Here is a 13562-nt window from a genome sequence, read left to right as displayed (position 1 = left end):
TCGATTGGGACATCCTGGTTCAACAATGATGCGAAGAATTATAGAAAATACACATGGTCATCCACTGAAAGACCAGAAGATCTTTCAGAATAATAAGTTTCAATGTAAAGCATGTTCTCTTGGAAAACTTATTATAAGACCATCACCAGTCAAAATCCAAACTGAATCACCAATGTTTCTTGAACGTATTCAGGGTGATATTTGTGGACCAATCCATCTACCATGTGGACCATTCAGATACTTTATGGTATTGATTGATGCCTTCAGCAGATGGTCACATGTATGTTTATTGTCAACTCGAAATGTTGCATTTGCAAGATTACTTGCTCAAATAATAAAATTGAGGAATCAATTTCTCGATTATACAATCAAGAAAATTAGACTTGATAATGCTGGTGAATTTACTTCCCAGACTTTCAATGATTATTGTATGTCTATGGGAATCATTGTTGAGCATCCTGTTGCTCATGTACATACACAGAATGGATTGGCTGAATCATTGATTAAACGTCTGCAAATGATTGCTAGACCAATGATTATGAAAACAAAGCTCCCTATTTCTATATGGGGACATGTAATTTTACACGCTGCTTCATTAATTCGCATCAGACCAAGTGCATATCATAAATACTCTCCATTGCAGCTTGCATTTGGTAAAGAACCAGATATTTCTCATCTGAGAATTTTTGGATGTATGGTGTATGTGCCTATTGCACCACCACAACGAAAGAAAATGGGACCTCAAAGAAAGGTTGGAATTTATATCGGTTATGATAGTCCGTCAATCATTCGATATCTTGAATCTCAGACAGGAGATGTGTTCATATCACGTTTTGTTGATTGTCATTTTAATGAGGAAATCTTCCCAATGTTAGGGGGAGAACAGAAACATACCGAAAAAGAAATTACACGGTATGTATCATCATTGTTACATCTGGATCCAAGAACAAAACAATGTGAAAAAGATGTACAACAAATTGTACACTTGCAAAGAATAGCAAATCAAATACCAGATGCATTTGTAGACATGAAAGGGGTAACTAAATCATATATACATGCTGCAAATGCCCCTGCTCGAATTGAAATTCCAAAGAAACAAATGGAAGATACTCATGATGTCATTAAACGCCTGAAGCGTGGAAGGCCAGTCGGTTCCAAGGATAAAAATCCTCGAAAAAGAAAATTCATAGAGAAACACGATGATCACAAAATAAAGAATGATGTTTCTGAAGAAACACATGATGATCACAAAATAGAGAATGATGTTCCTGAAGAAACACATGATGATGAAAATGTTCTGTCAGAACCACAAACTGACGAGAATCATGAAATCTCTATCAATTACATTAATACTGGAAAAATATGGAACCGAAAAGATATAGATGAAATTGATGATATATTTTCTTATAATGTGGCAATCGACATCATAAATGATAACGAAGATCATGAACCAAAATCTTTTGGTGAATGTAAAAATCGACAGGATTGGATAAAATGGAAAGATGCCATCCAGGTTGAATTAGATTCGCTAAATAAACGTAATGTTTTTGGACCTATAGTCCTTACACCTGAAGGTGTAAAACTGTTGGATACAAATGGGTTTTTATTCGAAAGCGAAATGAGAAAAATGAAATAGTAAGATATAAAGCTCGACTTGTTGCACAAGGTTTTTCTCAATGACCTGGAATAGATTATGAAGAAACGTATTCTCCCGTGATGGATGCAATTACGTTTCGGTATTTGATTAGCTTGGCGGTATCTGAAAATTTAGAAATGCGTCTTATGGATGTTGTTACAGCTTACTTATATGGATCACTTGATAGTAATATATATATGAAAATCCCTGAAGGATTTAAGATGCCTGAAGCACAAAGTTCAAAACCCAGGGAATGTTATTCTGTGAAATTACAAAGATCATTATATGGGTTAAAACAATCAGGTCGAATGTGGTATAATCGACTAAGTGATCACTTGATGAAAAAGGGATATGTAAATAATTCAATATGCCCTTGTGTTTTCATTAAGAAAACAACATGCGGATGCGTAATTATTGCTGTATATGTTGATGATTTAAACATCATTGGAACGAATAAGGAAATTCAAGAAGTTGTGTCATACTTGAAGGAAGAATTTGAAATGAAGGATCTTGGAAAAACCAAGTATTGTCTGGGTTTACAAATTGAACAAAAAGAATGTGGAATGTTTGTTCACCAGACAAATTATACAGAAAAGATCCTTAAACGTTTTAATATGGATAAAGCAAATCCTTTAAGTACTCCAATGGTTGTTAGATCATTAAACATAGAAAAGGATCCATTCCGTCCATGTGAAGATGATGAAGATATTCTTGGTCCAAAAGTACCATATCTAAGTGCCATCGGTGCCCTTATGTACCTTACAAATTGTACAAGGCCTGATATATCTTTTGCCGTGAATCTGTTGGCAAGATTTAGCTCATATCCAACAAAGAGACACTGGAACGGAATTAAACATATATTCCGTTATCTACGAGGAACGACAGACTTGGGACTTTTGTATTCAAAAGATGCTAATCCAAGTATAATTGGTTATGCCGATGCTGGATACTTATCTGATCCACACAAGGCACGTTCCCAAACTGGATATGTATTTACTCGTGGAGGCACTGCAATATCTTGGTGTTCACAGAAACAAACGCTCTTAACAACTTCATCAAATCATGCCGAGATTATTGCACTACATGAAGCAAGTCGTGAATGTGTGTGGTTAAAATCAATGACCCAACATATCCAAATTTAATGCGGATTATCATTCGATGATAAGCCTGTGATACTATATGAAGATAATGCTGCATGTGTTGGTCAAATGAAAGAAGGAGACATAAAAAGCGACAGAACTAAACATATTCCTCCTAAGTTCTTCGCATTCACCAAGGAGCTTGAGAAGAATAAATGTATTGATGTTCATCACATTCAATCAAGTGAAAACTCATCAGATCTCTTCACAAAGGCACTTCCTACGTCAATATTCAGAAAACACATATATAATATTGGGATGCGCAATCTACGAAATTTGTGAAGAATTGTTCATGTCAACATCAGGGGGAGTTTACGTGACTGCACTCTTTTTCCCTTACTATGGTTTTTATCCCAATGGGTTTTTCCAAGTAAGGTTTTTAACGAGGCAGTACAAAACACGTAATGAAGACATCATCGTACCATGATCATCATCACAAGGGGGAGTGTTGAAAATAATATATTTAAATATTGAAAAAGTAATAGTTGAATATTTGAATGTTGAAAATAAGAGTTGTAAAGTTAGAAATTTGTGTGTGATGATGTAGGTAATGATGTATTTTATTTTTGGATTATATGTAATGAAACTCTATAAATAGATCTCTAATTTGTGAAGAAAATCACAATTGAGTAGAGAGAAAAATATTATAAAGTGTGTTGGTTGGTAAATTTTGAGAGTTTGAGATTTTTACTTTTTACCATAAATTTTTACTTTTTCACAACAAAAACTAATAAAATATTTTTGAAATTATTAATCTTTCAAAATTCTTATTTATTATTTATGGATCTAACCATTTGAATTATAATAGAATCTAACAATTATTCGAAATATACAAAATTAATAAAATATTTTTTGAAATTTTTTATATTTTTCACCATGCATAGTAACAATCGAGAAGGTCCTCGTCAATCCTCGTTGAACTTTTAAATGTTTCAACTGTAAGAGCAAATCCATATTAAGTCTCTAAGTATTGAAATTTGGTTCTTTAAAGTGATATTACACACGGGTTGCAAATCAAAGGCTGTTTTGCTATTCCAACTGTTGCGAGCATGAATTGCGTACAATGAATGCTGGGCACTAATTTGAAACTGCCAGTTAGTGCACCGAACCGGGCTTTGATCTTAGTTGGTTCCTTGTCTCTCTACCTGTTATACCTCCCAAGCCAAATTCATGTTCTTACGATACGACTGTGTCTGCTGCCTCAACTGGTTATCAGTATTCTGTTTCGAATATAGACGATGAAGTATGTTACATCGATTCTGGGAAGTTGTACATTTGCATTTGAAGTATGATCCTATTATGCATCTAGATGGCAGCATTTTCTGTTTATGCATTTAGATGCTGTGGGGGTTTTATTTGGTTGTTTCTGAATTTTGCACAGGATCCCTCAGTCAGGCAAGAAAACATCGTGGGGTTGGAAGATGAGACAGATACTATAATCAATTATTTGACTGAAGAATCTAAGCAGCTAGATGTCATCTCAATTATTGGTATGCCAGGCCTTGGCAAAACGACATTAGCAGGGAAGATCTTTCGCGACCAAAGAATCCAGTTCGAATTCCCCACTCGTATATGGGTTTATGTCTCTCAAGAGTTCAGGAAAAGGGATGTATTTCTCTCCATTCTTAGTAACTTTACGAGGATCACAGATGACATGTATCTCAAAAGTGATCAGGACATAACAAAGCTTCTTCGTATGAACCTCGAGAGAGGAAAATATTTCATTGTTATGGATGATGTATGGACTGCTGCGGCATGGGAAGAGCTTCAGGATGCATTCCCAAAAGCCAATAACATGGGTAAAATCTTGATCACTAGTCGTAACGAGGAAGTTGCTTTCCAAGCTAACCGTGATCGAGAACCCCACAAGCTTCGTCTCCTAAGTTCTGAAGAAAGTTGGTTGCTGCTTCGATTAGAAGTATTTGGGAATCCTGAGTGCCCTTCAGAGTTAGAAGCGCTTGGAAAACTTATAGTTGAACAATGTGGCCGCCTCCCGCTGGCTATAGTTGTGATTGGAGGGACTCTCGTCAAAAAAGCTTCCTCCGGTGACACGGGCGCAAGAAAAAATGCTTGGAAAAAGGTGTCGGAATGTAGTACCCAAATTTAATACACGTATAACCCATGCATTCATTTAATTATTAAATCATTTAAATTAATTTTAAGTGAGTTTTGGGCGATGCATGATTTATTTAAATGCATTATTTTAAATTATTTATGTTTATGTGATGCACGTTAAAATGTCTATTGAGTTTCATGTTTCAAGCGTGCATTCGAGGCGGGATTGAGGAAAAGACCCGGTGACGATTTTTGGCAATTTTAAAGATGATATTTTATTTTTAGTTGAGTTTGGGGGCATTTTAAATAACTAGGAAAAAGCACGTGCAACGCACGTGAGTAATGTACGAAGAAATACGAATGAAAAAAAAAACCAATATTCTTGTAAAAATTAATTGATGTAATACTACAAATGTGAAAATACACCAAATATGTTTAAAAGGAATCATTCATATAATACTCACTATTGATATAGATAATTTTTCAAGCTGATCACTTTAACTTCTGCTTCAAAACACGTCTTCTTCTTTGAGTAAATGCAGATATTTTCTTGTCAATATCGATTTCAAAATTTTCATCTTATGCATGCTTTGATACTTGTATGTCATCTAACATAGTCATAGGATTTGGTGATTTTTTTTCCCCTTTTGTGTTCCTGGAAACCGGCTTCCCTGTTTGGTGTCGTAGATATCTAGGAACGGCCTTTGGAAGCCTTCCACTACTATAGACAGTTCTTTTTTCTGTTTAACAATTTCTTGATCCATCTTGAAAAGAAACATATACTATTCCTTGATTGAGTTGTCTAGAGCATTGAGAAATTTTTTCTCATCCAGTTCCTGTTATTATATAGTTTCCATTGGAAGTTAAATAATAAACATTTGGGAACTTGACAATAGGATTTACAATTACAATTATGTATACCTTATTGAGTAATTCAATATATTCATTCACTGAGCAACCAATAAAATTTGAGGCAACATCTTCAAATAACGTAAGTCTTGTTGATGTGTCATTATCTTGCACTGTCATCGTTAAACGATACCTAATGAAATTCACATGGCATAAAAATGTAAGTATAATTTTTTAACATCACTACAACATATGAGAATATGATTCATACCTTTGCATAATTTGAACAGGTAGTTTTGTGCAATTTGCACAACTTATTCGTTTCGCTGTTTTGATGATTGCTTTGAGACAACTGGCACAAGCTTCATACCATGGTTTTGATTTATTCTCAATCTCACATATAGTTGTCTTAAACCAGTAATGCATGTTATGTGAGAAAAGAATAAAACTTTAATTTTTATGTGTATTACATAATATCATTTACATGTACATATTCAATTATATATTTATATTATATTTAGTAGCATCATCTTATGTAATTTATTTTGGAAAACATATACCGAGATATAATATTGCTTGTACATGCTTCAAAGAAATTTTCTTATCCATCAATTGCTCTAGTTCGATTTCCTCACATTGTTTGATTGATTTTGCCGCCCATAGTCTATTCAAACTTTGTTTTCCCATAATATGTTCCAACCTAGCCAAAGAAATTTGTTTAACAACAGAAAATAACTCATAATGCAAAAAGAATGAGGATCTTGTACGTACCATAAGTTTATTCTTTCTGCTTCGTTACATTTTGGGTTGTGCAGCATTCCCGTTATAAATGTTGACTGCAACTGAAGAAATCCTGGTTTATTAAGAAGAGGATGGCCCAAATTATTCATGAATATAACATAAGTAAATTATAAATATTTTATGACAATACCATTATATATATTCATTTTAAGATTGCAGAAAGACACGATTGAGTTTTGAATACGATCGGTGAGGCTCATAGTAGCCTATAAAGAAAAAATTATACCTTGGTAATTTGATTCTGACGGCATATTAGCGGTAGCCTTAGAGCTATTTCCTTCGAATAACAACATGTTGATAAAAATAATTTCGAGATATTATATCGTATCACAATAGTGACAATCATGGAGTAAGAGGAGATTGATTTGTGTGAACCTATTAGCTACTTCGTTATATTATTGAGGGAGAAATGCAAAATGTTACAATATTAAAATGATCATACGAAAATGAAATATTTTACAAAAAAAAAAAAACTAAATGCACATTGAGAAAAATGTTAAATGCAAACTTTTTGGATGAGTTAAGTGAAGGTGTTTAGCCCATGGTGAACTTTTATGTGGATGAGCAAATTGGAATTAATTGATGAGGAAATTGGAATTGCCAAATCAATTCAAATAAATCAATTATATGCAGGAGGAAATAAAGTACTACTTATCAAGATTCAAGTCACTCTACATATATAAACTGGAACATTGAAATAGAAAAACATTGATAACAACACAGTTGTTTAAAATCACGAAATTGATGCAGTCACGTTATTGAGCCAATCAAAATCTAAAAAAATGGTTCATTTCATGTTTTAATAAAAAAAAAAACTACCAATCCGTATTTCATCAACCCTAATGGTCACCCCACTGCTAAATTAATAGTAATGCACTCACACAAGAAAACAATATTGCGTGAATCAGTTCCATCCCTAGAATATTTAAGGTAATATGTGCACCACCCACAGGAAGTCATGTCCATGACACAACTTAGCTTTACAATATAAATGGTAATTGTGGCCTAATTTCATCCACATTCATTGATTGATGTTATACCTTTAAAAAGTGTCCTCCCAGTGGCACCAAACCCATAAGATAATTAATGAGCAATAATTAAATCATGCCAAATCGAAGTTACAAGTGATTGATTTAATATTCTCAGATATTCTAATCCCAGATATATGCTCCATGAAAATTTGATAGTGTAAGTTTATTCAATTTCCGCAACTTGAATGGTAATAACCTAATAGGTGTTCTGAAACTACATATCTTAACAAAATCCCCAAAAATCTAAGTGAGACTACATATTGGCCAGCTTATATGCATTTTTGGTCTCAATTTATTGCTATGGTTTTCAAACAAAACTTCATTGTTTAGACGATGAGTAATATACCAGCAAACAGAATATACAAACACCATAGTGGCCATAAGAACGTAGAATGTCTCAACACATATAAGCACATTCCAAGAGAATAAATATAAGTAAGTAGCATCTAAGTTAAGCAGAATAAAACTTGAGCATAAAAGGCTTGCGTACCAATGTTGCATACAAAGGTATCTTGTGCGGCAATTGCTCAGCACCCTCAGAGAAGAAACTACCAAAATATATAAAAACAAATATAAAATAAAGCAACATGGGCTTAAAAATATTAAGGGAAATTTGACATTGAATAAGCAAATCTGTGTGGATGAGATGATGAATTCGACGTAGCAACTGATTTAGCAGCGCTGTACTTGTCATGTGCCTCTAATCCAATCGATATGCTAATAGTTTCAATTGAACCCACAAGACACTGAAGTAAATACACAAAACAACAACTGAAATGAAGGAATGAAATGTAGTACAAAATTGATAAACTAATCAAAAAAATAGCATAAAAAGCATGAAAAAAATCCTTACGGGGAAAATAGAATCATTGGAATTGGAAAACTCCTTACGGGCAATCGTCAATGGAATGCAAGAATTCACGGCGAACAACGCAAAAATAGGTCTCTTGAAATATAAAACAACCGATGATCAGAAAGATTCCACCACGGACGGAAAATAGCCGGTGTAGATAATCGAAATTAAATAACTGTATTTGTTTGGAATCAGATTGTGCAAAGCAAAATGAAATAGCGTAGGAGTTTGGTGTAAGGGAAGAAGAGACGGAAAGGGAAAGTGGGGGTGTGAGGGAAGAAGCGATTGGGAAATGGTGTGTTGAATTTACATAATAAGGGTGAAAGTGTAAAATCACAATTTAAGGGGAACACTTAAGGAAGAATTATGGGTAAAAGGGTAAAATCACAATGGTTGTTGCAAACAAGTATTCACACTTTTAATTAGAAGATAGATTTAGTGAGATGTTAGCATTTTGAATCCTAAAATAATTATTTTGGTGAGTTTATGATTTTAGAACTTTTAAAAGTCTAGTATGGTGTGTTATATTTTAATTGTAGAGTTTTATTTAAAAGTGAGTGTGAGTTAGTGTTTTAATTAGTAGACAATTATTTTAGTGAACCAAAATTTAGTCTCCTAAATATTTAAAACACACGCACGCACACAAACACACTTTTACACACACCTAGACACGCACAAACACACACACGAGTTCATTCTAGACTTTTATTATTTTCAAGAGCAAAACCTAGGGTTCTAAAGCCTATAGCAGCCGCCCCCTTCCCTTCAGTTTTCCAGCAAGATTTTCGTGATTTTATTTCGAGAAAAACGGTGCCACGTTCGTCCCGGATCAAGCCTCTCTCTATCTCCGCTTCGGTGTCGTCTTTCGGTAACGTTATCATCAAAAAGGCACGTATACTCTGTTCTTGCTGTGTCGATCAAGTCATATTATGCGTGTGTCGATTTTTATGCGTAAAAGTTATGTATGATGATAGTAGTTTGAGCGGATCATGAATCGGATCAATTTCGAAGGAAAATTTTTAGATCTAAAACTCGTTTTTTTACTGTTCATGTCAAAACTACGATTTTTCTCTCATATTTTGGGAAAACTTTCAACGGCAAAAACGTAGAACTTTTCGATACCTTCGATTTGATATATGATTCGAAATTTTTGGACGAAAAATGAGTGAGTTATGATATTTTCCGTGCAACTGCGCAAACTGAAATTTTCAGAAAATTATGTTATTGATACGTTTCTTGAAGTTTTAAGTTGCAGGCTTCGTTGGAAATCGACGGGCGATTGTTGCTGCGTACGGGTATGTTAGTAATGATGTTAAGAGTGTTTTTGAGGTTACGTTTCATGTCGATAGGCACTCGAGCTAATTAGAAGTCGTAGGAGACGGTTTGATGTCATTGGTCGTATTTTGGGTCGTGGGGGTCGTAGAGCGAACACTGTCGTTTTGAAACGTTTGTACAACTTGGATTTGTGTTATGGTATGCTAGGATGAGTCCCGAGGTGTCGGTGCTTAGTCCGTATAATCGAGTCTAGAAGAATAAGCATTGGGTGTTCAGAATTTTCGTAAGTTCGCGATCACAGTGGGTACACGGACCCGTACACGGACCCTGACACGGGGTCCGTGCCTTTGTTTTCCCCTCGGAGTCTTTTTCCAGTATCTACACGGACCACTACACGGATGAGGGCACGGGGTCCGTGCCTTTGGGTTTCACTTAGTGTCTATTTCCAGTACCTACACGGACCCTCACCCGGACCCTGACACGGGGTCCATGCCTTTGCTTTCCTTTCAATGTCTTCTTCCAGAGTCTACACGGACTCCCATCCGGACCCGAGCACGGGGTCCGTGCCCCTTCCGTTTTCCGACACACTCTAGGCAGTACGTACACGGACCCTCTCCCGGATCCAAGCACGGGGTCCGTGTACCCTTGTATTTGGGAAATATCTGTAAGTTCATTTTAAGTTAGATGTTATGGGTTAGTGCAAAGATTATTAAGGGCGTGTCGTGGGAAATTGTAGAAGGTCCTAAGATATGATTGAGCTTGAGAGTAAGCATGAGTTTCCTACGTCTAAGTAATGCAAGTTAAGTATGAAATTCACGTTAGTAAGTAGCAGCAACGGCCCCAGTCGAAGTCCAACGAATCCCTCAACGCCAAGTAAGTATGTTGACGTGCAAGAAAACTTTTTTTAAGTTTTTGAGGTATGCTAAATGTCTTGTGACCAAATTATGTTAGGATTGGAAAGCGTTAAATTATGAACGGGGACCAATCCACCCGTTAAATTATGAACAGGGATCTTATGTATGCGGCAGCGGATACGTCCCTGTCAGCCCAGTACTGTGGTATAGTCTGATCAGGCTCATTTATGTTACGGGTCACTTGCTTTGAAACATCCTCTACGCAAAATGATGAAGTTATGTATGTTAAAGTATGTTCAAGTATGCAGCATGTTTATGAAAAGTTTAAGTTATGGCACGTCGAAGTATGTATGTACGTATGTTCAAGTTTATTATGCAAGTTCAAGTTCCAAGTATGTATGTCATATTTTCAAGTTGCATGTGGTTTTATTACGTATTACTCGTTATTTTCAGTTTATACGGGTTGAGTCTTTAGACTCACTAGACTTGATCGATGCAGGTGACTATGTTGAGGAGACAGGAGGTGATGACCAAGGGGCAGGCTTGGGCTGAGTGGCAGGCTAAACCCGAGGACCGCAAGTTTATGTTTATGCAAATTTTTAAAATACTCTGATGTTTTGATTTGTACGTGAGACGTTTTGAGACAGTTTATTTTAGCAAAATTTTATTGGTGACGGATGATTGTGAGATTTATTTTTATGAATGTTGAGTGACGACCGTATGAATGTTTTTATTTAAGAAAATTTAAAATTTTTTCGCAAATTTTAAGTAGTGTAGAATACGGTTCGTTACACGGAAAGTGTGAACACATATCTCAATGATGATCAAGACAAACGTATGGAAAAGATTATTGCGTTGAGTTACGACAAATTGCCTTATTATTTAAGATCCTGCTTTCTGTATTTGGGGATGTTCCCTGAAGATTTTAAGATTCCTGTTCGGAAATTGACCCTTATGTGGATCGCAGAGGGATTCATACTACAAAAACCTGGGATAAGCCTAGAGGAAACTGCAGAAGACTATTTAGAAGATCTAATCGGTAGAAACCTGGTAATGGTAGAAGAAGTGAACCCCGATGGTAAAATTAAAACATGTCGCATTCATGACATGCTGCGTGAATTCTGCAAAAATGAAGCTGAAAATACAAAAGAAAACTTCTTTCAAGAAATGAAAAGGTCAAGTGGAGGAAATTTCGAGCCTTCAGTTTCTCAAGTTGTAAACTTTCGCCGTCTTTGCATACATTCCAATGTCACAAGCTTTATCTCTAAAAAACCTTTCGGTCCGCATGTCCGCTCATTTTTGTGTTTCTCCAAAGAAGACATCACACTCCTTCCTGAAAACATATCTTGCATCCCTGCAGCATTCAAATTGCTCAGGGTTTTAGAAGGCAAGTCTTTCAAATTCACTAAATTTCCTAGTGACATTACGAATCTTGTTCATTTGAGATACCTTGTTCTGTCGAGCAATTTCAAAATCCTTCCCGATTCTATTGCCAAGCTTTGGAACATTCAGACTCTAATAGTTGATACAACATCACGTACACTTGATATCAAAGCTGACATTTGGAAGATGATTCAACTGAGGCATGTAAAGGTAAATGCATCAACCACTCTACTGAAGACGTCAAAAACTAAAGAAGGAGAGAAGCTTCAAACTCTGGGTACAATATCACACCAAAGTTGCACAGAAGATTTTTTTGACAGGGCCCGAGGCTTAAAAAGATTGGGTATTCGTGGTCGAATAGACGCACTTCTTGATGCCAAAGGTATGGAAAAGTTGGTCAATCTCGATAAATTGAAGTTAGTGAATGATGCATTTCCTCTTCCACCATCTGAAGGCCGATTACCCTCCCTCCCACAACCATACAAATTCCCACCGAAGTTGAGGAGCATCACATTATCCGCCACTTTTTTGGATTGGTCCCACATGCCAACGTTGGGGATGTTGGATACTCTTGAGGTACTCAAGTTGAAAGATAACGCCTTCGATGGGAGATACTGGGAGGCAGCTGAAGGGGGTTTTCGTCATCTCGAAATCCTACATGTTGAACGAACAAATTTAGTTGTTTGGGTCGCTGCAGGGCATCATTTTCCAAGGCTTAGATGTCTTGTACTAAGGAACTGCGAGAAGCTTGAAGCAATTCCAGTTGGCCTAGCTGATAGCCTCCAGAAATTGGATTTGAAACGTGTCAGCAAATCGGCCTCAGAGTCTGCCAGAAGAATCGAGAAGGTCAAAGAATCCAAACAGGGAACAGAAACTTCCAAAAGAAATCAATTCAAGCTCTACATTGCTCCTGGAGACGAATGATCTCCAATTTATTACACTCAATTGTGCTTCCTAGACAGTAAGTAAAATTCTTATTTAACTTGGTTTTAATCATCTTCCCTGTCTTGTGTGATATTTGTATTCATGATAATGATAACAAATGCAGGCATGAACGCAAAGAAATGCAAGAAGCGCGGAGTCGTCGCATTATCCTCGTACCAATATCTTCTTGTTGTGATTTGTTTTATGTCTTGCCATTGTAATAATTTCACCTTTTGGTCTGCATATGCATCATGCACGTTGTAAGACTCAAGGGCATTGGAAACTTCTGATTGTATCGTTCCAGTATAAACTGTTGTCAAGGGCATTCAATTATTGTGCTTGGAAGATCTCTGTCTCTATATAACTATTCTTTTCCAAGGTTCCAAATATTAAGTGATCAGTCATTAAATTAATATATTTAATCTGAACTTGGAAATGGATCGTGCAACGCAGGTGAGAGCATTTACAAATGAACGTAATTATTTTCTCATCATGTTCAGTCTCAGTTATTGTACTTTCTTGGACATAATTGATATATATATATAAACACACACACACACACACACAAATATATATATATATATATATATATATATATATATATATATATATATATATATATATATATATTTGTCAATAACTTGTGTGAGACGATCTCACGGGTCGTATTTTGTGAGACAGATCTCTTATTTGGGTCATCCATGAAAAATTATTACTTTTTATACTAAGAATATTACTTTTTTAGGCAAAAACTTGTGTGAG

At 35.7% G+C, this 13562-nt stretch overlaps 1 long non-coding RNA gene and 1 pseudogene across 1 annotated transcript; one reads left to right on the top strand and one right to left on the bottom strand.

The window, feature by feature from the left end:
• Nucleotides 1-3788: 3788 nt before the first annotated feature.
• On the top strand, nt 3789-13149 carry LOC140841128 (putative late blight resistance protein homolog R1A-10; annotated as a pseudogene).
• Nucleotides 5508-6118, bottom strand: LOC140841129 (uncharacterized). Its single transcript, XR_012120104.1, has 3 exons — nt 5951-6118; nt 5752-5872; nt 5508-5666 (listed from the first exon to the last, which is right to left on the bottom strand). It is a non-coding gene; the product is annotated as an uncharacterized lncRNA (long non-coding RNA).
• Nucleotides 13150-13562: the final 413 nt, after the last annotated feature.

Source organism: Primulina eburnea, chromosome 9 (assembly GCF_022965805.1).
Source record: "Primulina eburnea isolate SZY01 chromosome 9, ASM2296580v1, whole genome shotgun sequence".
NCBI lineage: Eukaryota > Viridiplantae > Streptophyta > Magnoliopsida > Lamiales > Gesneriaceae > Primulina > Primulina eburnea.
The sequence above is the reverse complement of the archived record's forward strand: the minus strand, read 5'-3'. Positions and strand labels throughout refer to the sequence as shown.